This window comes from Sinocyclocheilus anshuiensis, unplaced genomic scaffold, assembly GCF_001515605.1.
Source record: "Sinocyclocheilus anshuiensis isolate Anshui unplaced genomic scaffold, SAMN03320099.WGS_v1.1 scaffold3697, whole genome shotgun sequence".
Lineage (NCBI taxonomy): Eukaryota > Metazoa > Chordata > Actinopteri > Cypriniformes > Cyprinidae > Sinocyclocheilus > Sinocyclocheilus anshuiensis.
In genome coordinates, this window is record NW_015548502.1 from 35,236 (window position 1) to 46,058 (window position 10,823).

A 10,823-nucleotide genomic window follows, 5' to 3' on the forward strand; every position below is an offset into this window, starting at 1 on the left:
TATATTAAATGTATACCAACTCTACCTGACCCTTTCAGTCCAGCAATTATAATGTTACTGCACCTTTAACACTTTGTAAGTTCAAGTACATGCAAATGACGTGTTACATTGTGTTTTGGATGCTGATGTTCCCACTGGGGTTCTGAACTATAGCTACATTAGCATGATTTTCTTGGCCAATCACCACTAACCGACTACTAACAGAGCAACTATGTTTTGACCAACATCAAACCAGCTCTAAACCACATAAAGCTGGACTTAGCATGGAAGTTCACATTGGTTTAAAATGGCAGGAATTAAGAAATCAGAGATAAAGGAATAGGAGATTAATAGGAAGTAGACTGAGAGCGGAGTTAGCTGGCGTCAGGGTAGGGCTCACAGGTTTCCAGCAGCAGGGAAGGGCTCTCTTGAAGCCTTCATGCTTGAAGGCAGGGCTCTCTCTGAGGCTTTCCACGGTGGGGTTACAGAGCTCTCTCACACTCAAGCACAAAGCAAATTGTATGTGAAAACAATGCTAGCTGTCTGACCATCTCAGGGAGGGTGGGCAGAGAAGCCTTGACTGGCCTAGTTTAGCTCTGAGACAACCCTGAGATGGCCAGACAATAGTCTTCAATAGAGCAAAATACAGTACAATATAATATACAATATAATCTCCAGACATCTTAGATATGGGTCTAAAAACTCACAATTCCAAAATGGTGCAGTATGGAAGTGCTCACATTAGACATTTCCTCCTCCAGGCCTGTGTTCTAGAAGAAACCTTGGCATTGTGTCAAGCTTCTCTCTGTCATTTTTACACTCAAGATCTGGCCTTGAACAAAAGACTAAAGGTTCTGCCCGCCTCACTGGAAATAGTCTCCAAGGACATCAAATCCTGCTCCTAGAGGTTCAATTTCCTGCAGAGTTTAGCTCCAGCCCTCATTATTCAGTGCATATCTGAACCAAGTAATCAAGGGCTACGTCTGAAATTGCTCACTCTCTGAGTAGGTACTTCTTTTGAAAAAAAGTATGTTCTATGTAGTATGAATGTGTGTAGTAAGAATTGTTGCCATTGTCATGTGACCTATCAACATCTGTTGCGTCGCTTTACTGCAATTCACAAATCCTCTCCCGTGGCCTCATGGGATAGTGAAGTGTCTACTGGATGTGCACTTCAGAATCTTGTCAGAAGTAGTAAGTCTACTAGTATGACTACTGTGAAATCGGACATACTACTATTTTCACATAGGCCTACTATTTTTTGCCTATATATAGTAGAGAAGTATGCAATATCAGATGCAGACATGGTCTTCAGGACTACTCAAAACTTACAGTCCCCAAGGATGTCCAATCGTGCCCTAGAGGTCCTTATTCATGCAGAGTTTAGCTTCAGCCCTCATAATACAGTACATACCTGAACCAGGTAATCGAGGACTTCAAGACTATTCAAAACTTAGACCCCAAAAATGTCCAAACTTGCTCCTAGTGATCCACATTCCTGCAGAGATTAGCTCCAGTCCTAATTAAAAATCACATTAGGTAATCAAGGTTCAGGAATCTTCGAAACTTCCAGACAGGTGTGTTGGACTGGGTTGGAGCTGAATTTTACAGGAAGGTGGACCTCCAGGAGCAGGATTGGACACCCTTGTTGTAAAACATCTCAGGCTAAGAGTTCAACATTTGTTGTCTTTCATGTTAACCTTCTTAATTTAGAAAAAGGTTAATTTTCACTTTGATTCTAGGGGTCAGTTAGAAGGGGAACGAGATCTTGGATCAACATTTCTACAGAGATTTGCATTTGTACTCCGGGTTAGAGGTAAGCAGAATCTGAAGACCTCTTTCCTTTCCAAACCCACTACAAAACAGTATTCTAACAATGCAAGTAGGTTGAGAATTAAAGTTGTGTTACAACAGATACATAATAATATATGCTTTAACTTTATGAAACTTTATAGTATTTATATGATATATACATTATATCTGTCTGTAATCACTTGCTATTTTTTGGCTAAATTTTAGGTGTATATGGTACAAAAAGAATACACTGTGATCTTGTGTTTCTGCCACCTGGGTTTACATCCATTACGGTTTCTTTAAGGTGGCTCAAATTAAACATTGTAATGAAAAATCAAAACCTCCACAACAACCAATGCAAAAGGTCTGACATCAGCCAATTTCTGGCACTCTCCCCGCCATTATCCCTGCCGCTGGTTTTCCCATCATTCTTTACACCTTCCTGTTCAGAGATGAATCCCAGTATCCTCACAGCTCTGGTTCAATTGCAAAGAGCGGATCGGAATCAGGTTTTCGGCTGCAGGTAGCAGAAGCAGATGCCAGAACCGATCCAATTTCTCTCTCTTGCATCCCAAATCCCAATTTATTCTCTACTTGGTTCCTCTCCCTCACTTGTCGTCTTGTCATCCAACAATAACACAACATGCTGGCTTCCTGTGTGTTGGGTGAACAATAGGAGGATAACTTTGATGGCGTGTGTGAATTTGCCGCAGGAGTGCTTTTATCTCGGCCTGTAATCTCATGCAGCATATTGAGAAGGGTCTGTGTTCCTGAATCAAAAAACACATTCATTTCTGAATGAAGCAAATCGTAAAAGATTTCTCTTAAAGAAAGTGTTCCTAATGATCTTTTAAAAAGTAAGATAAAGCAGTGGTACTCATGTAAAATTCACTTTGACAGCTCATGTGATCTCCACTGCTGACTGTAATAGCTACCTAGCTTATGCTTAGCTGTCATGAGCCTAACATTAAGCTCCAAGTGTTCTGAAAATTTGACATACCCTTTAAGGATGATCTACCAGTAGCTTAAGCTGTCATTTTTGCCTGAAAAAATGGGCTTCTTTCTCAAAATGAGCCACAGCCTGGGTAGCACATCTTGTCAACAGGAAACACTTAATACAATATACTACCACTTTTAAAACAGAGGTTGCACACCTTGTCAGACAGAAAATACATATTAGGGTGTACATCCACTTGGATAAATAAGGTGAAAAATAGGGGTAGCACATCCTGCCGAGCTTGTAATACAGGATGTATTACCACAATGTACTTTACGGACTCCTCTTTTCTGATGAATGAGAAAATCGAAAAATCTAATCTATAATCTATATGGAATATAGCAATTTGAAACTTTTAAAAGGCTATTTTTTTTCTCAGTGGGAGGGTAGCATCCCTTTGTATCCCCATTTAACGTTTTTATCCCATTTATAGTCCTTACATTTTCCTGTTCTGTGTCAAAAAGGCCTCAAACCCATTAAACACCCCAAATGCCTTACGACCTCCAGTTAAAAGCACAATCTGTAATTTTGACAGCTGGCTGCCTGTTGATAGGAGTAAAATCTCACCCCTTGACTTCAGAAAACTCCCGTACACTTCAGTGTTTACAATCTCATTCTGAGTACATGGGGTTATGTCGTCAATTAAAGATTGTCTTTAAAATGAATATAACTGGCTGCACAATACTACAACGTTGGGTCAGTTTGATCAGCTGTAGACAGATATAAGGCCACACACACACACACTGGTCTAAGAGCAGTCCATCTTTGTCATCTCTGAGCTGGACTCTCATACAGCAGACAATGGTGGACTTCAATTCACACAGTCTTTCTGATGTGTCAGACATAAAACTCTCTCTCTCTTCCTCTCACTCTCTGTCTCCCTCTCCCTCAATGCCTCCATTTATTCCATTAGACACAGGGTATTCCCTGGGTCATCATTGTGTTAGTATCCAGGTTGCCAATGGCAACAGTCCCATCGTCTCACCCACTCTCTGACACCATGTCTTTTGTCCATGCATCTGACTGAGAGACGAGTGGGCAGAGGAGAGAGTGTGAAATTAGTCACGCAAATACCACCGAGCACAAGTGCTCCCCCTGTTGGAGGAGCAGAGAGAGCAGGCCTGTGGGCGTATTGTGAGTGAAACGGATTGTGAGAGGAATCTGCAGGTGGACACAGACTCACACAGTGCCAAAATTCCTCAGCCAATCGCATCTCTTTCTCACTCACTGCCTCTGTTTCTTGTTCTTTCTATCCCACAAGAGAGAAGGAAGCAATAAATAGAAATTGGGGAAAATTTGAACAGAGATTCAATTCATTAATATTAGCTAATGCATTAAGCTAATGATAAATGAAACTTTATAGTATTTATTCATGTTAATATGCTACATATTAACATTTTTAACATTTAAGATTTTTACACATTGACATATTATGAATTAACAACGACCAATAATATACACTACCGTTCAAACGCTTTGAGTCAGAATGATTTTTTTAAATGTTTTTGAAATAAGTCTCTTATGCTCACCAAGATTGCATTTATTTAATCAAAAATACAGTAAAAACTGTTATACTGTGAAATACTATACAGTTGAAATCACTGTTTTCTATTTTATATCATATTTGAAGATGTAATTTATTCCTGTGATGTTAAAGCTGAAAGCTGAACCAGTTGTGCTGCTTAGTATTTTTAATTTTACAGAGATGCACAAGGTTCTCTTATGAATAAAGAGAATTTATTAAAAACAAAAGTTTTTTGTAACATTATAAATGTTTTTACTGTTACTTTTGATCAATTTAATGCATCCTTGCTGAATAAAAGTATTCTTTTTTTTTCTTTCAACAGACCCCTAAACTTTTAAATGGTAGTGTAGCTAGAAATTAACACTACATTAATAAATGCTTCCCTGTTAGTTTATGACAAATAATGTATTTACATTTATTCATTTAGCAGATGCTTTTATCCGAAGCAACATCACAATTAATTTGTTAAATTGCATAAACATTCATAATTTTATGAGTTCTCATTATATCATCATAAATTATCTTAACTATTCACTTAATTTTCATTTTTTTCTAAGGAGTTTTAGGAGAAACACCTCATGAAAGACATGGTTTCATTAAATCTCCTGCACTAGGAAAGGTGATGGATGGCCATTTAGCACCAAGAAAGCAGATACAAACAATCCATTTAATTTAATTTCTTTATAACTATAATTATAACTTCAATCTATGAATTTCATTTTAATCAAAATTAGTTTTTCTTTAAGTTTACTGACACATAGGTGTGGTTTTAAATAGGACAGTAGATACTGGCCCAAATCAGGAGCTGGGCGTACCTGTCCTGCCCGATCAACCTGCCGTCTTCCTCAGGAATCTAAAACGGTCTCATTAATATCAATTATGTTTCCAGATTTCGAACAACCTCAGCATGTCTAAGATCCAACAGTAGCTTTAGCGCTCTCTCTCTCTCCCTTTCTTTTTCTCTTGAACAGAGGAAACTGCAATACAATGATAACGGCTGTGAACACAATAGACCCTAGGAGCACATTCACACCGGCTGGCCAAGTTTAGCTCAGAAAGGTCAGCACACACAGACCTCTATTCCATTATTCTCAACATCATCCTTTAGCGAGCTGCAGTCGGTTAATAAGAGTGGAGCTTGTCTTTTTTAGGACAGGGAGGAAAGCCTGTACGATGTGAGTGGTTTGTGGCCTGGGAGAACTGCAATGTATTCCAACAATCCCAGGGGTTTGTTCTCAGACTGAATGTCTTGAGGATGAATCATCACAGGATTAACTTAAAAATGCATCCAAATTTAATGCTGCATGTCGTTGGGGCAAATATCAAAATATAATGAAAAACCTAACGTGCACCGATCAGTTACTATGTTTCCAAAAGGCCAAAAAAGCATACCCTAAAGGATTTTGGCCCCATTTTTTCACCTGAGACATATTTTGGGAACCATAAAAAATATATTTAGTCATAAGGCAAAATCTGCAATCATTTAGTATGAAATACTACATTTCGCATTTGGTCTCGTTCTGTATCGCGTATCTTGTCAGTGTCTGTGCTTGCTTGGCCATTTGTTGTGGAAAAAATAGTAGTTTACCGCGCAGCAGTCGCGGCAGCCGTCGCTTGACCATTTCTTACTATGTGTAAGTAAGTTGTTGTTTTTTAGCATGTAAGTTTGGCAGTGTTATTTTTTAGGCAATTGGTTGCTTCTGTTGTCCTCATTTGTAGGTCGCTTTGGATAAAAGCGTCTGCTAAATGACTAAATAAATAAAATAAATAAATACTCACCAACAGCTGATTAATTGCCTTCGTGATGAATCTCTGACAAAGTTCTGCGGTCCTGCACTGTGAATCCCATGACAGCCATCTAAATAAGAGCCGATAAGCAGAGCAATTGAGAGATGTTTAGTTACAAACTTGTACTCAATATCGTTTTTATATGATATGCAAATATTGTAGCATATTTTCTTCATGTTATGATAGTACTAAGAGCAGTAACTTGCTTTGAGTATAGTCCGCAAATTCACTCTCGCACAGCATACTGAAAATGTCCTGTTGTTTTCCACAATGAAATATTGCTATAACAGAACTTACTTCAGTTTGTGCAGCACCATTTCCATTTCTTGTATTAATAGCTGTGTCAGAATGTATGATTAAGTGCCCATCAACTGTGTCAAGATGTATATTGTAAATCTGATTGTATGATGTACAGTCTGCCTTGGCTTTTAAGATTTTAGTCTGACGAGCAACCATCAAAATAAACCTTTTTTTTTTTAAATAAGTAAACTTAAAATAAAATCTAATAAAATTCAAAAATAAAAATAAAATAAGTGTACCTGACTTAACCCTAATTACACCAAATGTGTAGACAGAACACCTAGGTCTAATTTTGGAGCCGATGTCCCACCAGCAGGTTTTGAAATGTCATCATGGTTACATAATGGAACAGTTCTTCATTATAATATCCACCTTGCTTTAGATTTCCAGTAACTGTTTCTTAAGGCATCTGGTCTGGGGGAAAGGTCACAGTATTCAAGAAAAAGGTCTCAACCACAGTGTGGCATCTTGCAAAGGTTATCAGAGAACGGATGAACATTCATTTGGACTGTTTTGGGGTTTCGTAACCTGATACAGGTTTATCAAATTACTGAAATTAACAGTTTTCGGATTTTAACCAATAAAAATGTTATATTAAGCAACCTTTTCAATCAATGTGGGTATTATTTTATAGAGCAAAGCCATTTACAACACAGCCATCTCTTGTGTGCAATGTGTGGAGCTTAAAGTATTTTTACATGTTTAAAAAAAGGCATCAAACGGCAACATCTTCAAACCAGTCTACATGCACACCTGTTGATAGTAACACATCCACATTCTCAGGAACAGGACAGTACAACATCCCAAAATGGAAAACTTCTTTGAGCTGCTCCATTTTCCCAGAGAGCGAAATGTGCTTATCTCAAAGCCACTAAGATCCATGTGAAACCACCACCATGCCACACATCAAACACAGCCTAAGGCACAGACGTTTCAAAGCACACATGCACCCTGTGTCTACCACTAAACAAGAGCCCGATCTACCCAGAGGACTTTGATGAACCAGATGACTGCTTCACCCAAGCCAGAGAAGCCTGGAGCTTTAGATGTTTAAAAAGGAATATCTTACTCCGATACGCCCATATTCTGCCCTTACTGGGTAATTATTGTTTATTGCGCCAACAACACCAGAAAAAGGAGAAAGATAGAGACTCTGTTTGAGCTGAGTTTGAACTGAATCTTAAACACTTTCCACTCTCCTCTGAAGTCCAAAAGTGATGATAAAAACTCGTTGTGTCCTGTTAAGGGCCCTACAGAGGCACATCCATCCAGCTTCACACTGGGAGATCTGACACAAGCCAGCAGTCAACAGCGGCATGTGCCAGTCTCATCTGCGTGTGGGTGAACAGAAAGGATCTTTATCAGTGACAAAGGTCATAAATGTCTATGTGTGATTATCTTTACCCATACGCCAACGATCATAATTATGTTGTCATTCTGTGCATTTCATCCTATCTCTCTTTTCACCCACTCCACAAATCCACTGATTTCACTTTTTTTTCCTCTCTCTCTCTCTGCACCCCCATGGCTGTTTGGGTATTTGACCCCAAAAAATCCCCACCTCCCAGTCCAACACAATACTGCTCCTCTATGTTGACTTGAGTTGAGTTGGAATGAGCATAGATGAGTTGAGCTTGAGTTAACATTAGAAGGCTTGAGATGAGTTGAGTTGACTTGAGATTACTTGAAAAGGGTTAACAGTTCACCCAAAAATAAAAATGTGTTTGCTGACCCTGTTGTTTCTTTTGAAAACTCTGGAAAACTCAAAGAATGTTGGAATCCAAACAACATTGGACCCTATACTGACATTTTTCAAAACATCTTCGTTTGCGTTCAGTAGAAGAAAGTCATGTAGGTTTGGAACAACAATAGGGTGAGTAAATGATCACATAATTTTGATTTTTGGGTGAACAAGTTGAGAGGACTTGGGATGAAATGACAGTGTTTGAGAAGACTTCATTTGAGTTGACAAGATGACATGACAAGAATGAGACAAATGAGGCTTGAGAATGAGACAAGATGACTTGACTTCAGGTGATGTGAGTGGACTTGAGTTGATTTGACAAAATGATATGACTTCAGATGAGATTGTTTGAGTTTAGTTGACTTGACTTGGGATGGGCAGAGTTCAATTTGAGTTGAGATGTACAATGCTCAGTTGAGGTTGAGTTGTGCACAACTAAACAGGAGTTCAAAACTGCTGAGCTGAGAAACTCAACTGAAGTCCTCAGGGAGGAGAGGTATTGTGTTGGACTGGGAGGTGGGTCAAGTGCTCAGACGGCACAAGCTTTGGGGCCTAGAGAAAGGGGGGAAAAAATAAAATTTATGGAGAAGGTGAAGACAGAGAAGAATGAATAATGTGCTCTAGGAATTAAATAAACCTGAAAATGTTAGCATGTTTGCACTTCCGGTTCCATCGTCCTAAGTCAATTTTTGTTTTTTTAATGGGTTTTAATTAAATGCCTGAAATTAGGTCAAGACATTTTTGCATTTTATTCTATGACATAAACTACATCAGTAATATACAACTCATGGCTTTATGCATCTAATGAAAGGCAGCTGCTAAACAGTTGCTAAATGGGACTACAGAGGTTGTCAGGGACATTAAACACCACACCAAACAAGAAAACTAATCTACTCATTAGGCCTATTTTACAGCCCAATGTTTATACTCACAATTACACCAAGTCTAACTCAAACTTTTCAACTTGTCGATTTTAAATAAAGATTAAAAGAGTTGTCAAAGCTTACTGGAGTCACATGAGAGTGGTGTAGTTCATTTGTAGCCTAACTGTAACTTTTTACTTCTGGCGATTGCATTTAGGCTTCAAAATTAATAAAACCTGTGTTAATTTGTGAGATTTGTTATGATGTAAAAAAACATGCAAGAATCACAAAATTTTGTTGGTCACAGAGCGTAATTTCTGCAGTTATCCAAAAGCCGATGCAAAATCCTATTGGGTTTTTGTCAAGGGAACAAGGGTGATGCTAACTTTCAGGTCGGCCTACAAAATTATGCCATCCCAGCAGCACGCTACAGTGCAACATGTATAGAGTGATATCACACAGATATAGACACAGAGAATCAAACAGAGACACTTAATATAACCTCTGATAAAAATAATTTCTGTTCACCCACATGCAGATGAGAGCGGCACTCTCCTGTCCTCAAATAAACCTGTGCATGGTCATAAACGTCCCGAAGTATGTCAGTCTGTGTGCGGGGGTCCGGTGGCATATAATTATATAATTAAGTCATGTCTGGTTGTTCTCTATAAGAGGGCAAAGGGGCCGTTTGAATGTGTATCTCAGCAATTAGGGACTTTTCAGAGTGTAGGAATGTGGTGCGCTTGGCATTTTTGAGTAAAAGGGCAGCTCTCCTCTTGAGAGTGCCAGCACTGCGGGATGAGATCATGACTGGAGATGCCCACTCGCTGGAAACAGTGGCACGGCTTTTGCTCCCTTGCTCCCTCTTTCCTAACAGCTGGGGGAATTCCAGACCTGTTAGATTATGGATCGAGGAGATTAAGGTTTTTAGGCCTAAATCAGATTTTATGCCTCTGTTGTGCTCCCGCCCTCATAGCTGGAACATTTTAAACCGACTCGCTTTCTTTCTTCTGTACTCTTGCTTTCTCTCTCGGGGCAGGATTTGGCTGTTTGCTGATAAGCCGTGTGTGTATGAGGTGGCAGGCAGGCCGTTTGCTTTGCAGATAGTATGGTAGTGCTATTGTTGCCCAGCAGGAGCTGAGCAAAGGATAAGAATAATCTGGAATAACGCAGGCGTGAAAGGAGATTACGGTCGAGGTGAAAGGCACGGTGGAACTGAGGCCTGCTGCGCTTTTAAAACAAAGATAGAACAAACACACGCTTGATACAGACACACAGAGGCATTACATAAGAGCCAGACAGACTTGATGCCCTTTAGCCAAACACACGCTTACCCCATATCTAACACCAGAGCCCTTTGACTTTACTTCTGTATTAAATGTCTGTTCAAGTCTGTTAAAAGGTCACATATGCCATGTGTGAATTTCATGGTGGATAAGGATGGCAGTCTTTCTGGTTGGCTAGGGGAGTAAAGGAGCGGTCGCACTAGGCTTTGAGCTATTAAAGGGTTAGTTCACCCAAAAATGAAAATTCTGTCATTAATTACTCACCCTTGTGTTGTTCCAAACCAACTTTATGCAAATGAAGAGTGACTTTCGGGAGCGACAGCCAATAGGAAAGAAGACAGTAGAGCTCATGTGATCGTTCTCCTCTCAGCGACAAAATTCGCTGCTAGTGTGTGTTGCGTCATGGTACTGTCTGAACGCACGTCCACAAGTGACTTTTCCGGACCTTGAACGTGGTAGTTACCTTGCTGTATATGGGAGGGTCAGAGAGCCCTCATATTTCATCAAAAATATCTTAAATTGTGTTCCGAAGATGAACGAAGGTCTT

The 10,823-nt window shown here is 39.4% G+C and overlaps 1 protein-coding gene across 1 annotated transcript in view; it reads right to left on the minus strand.

Annotated features, from left to right (window-relative positions):
* Positions 1 to 10,823, minus strand: part of LOC107656790 (adenylosuccinate lyase) — a 38,274-nt gene that overhangs the window by 2,796 nt on the left and 24,655 nt on the right. The window contains exon 15 of the mRNA XM_016444737.1: positions 6,075 to 6,153. The gene's annotated coding sequence lies outside the window, so the exon portion shown is untranslated. The remainder of the gene's footprint in view (positions 1 to 6,074; positions 6,154 to 10,823) is intronic.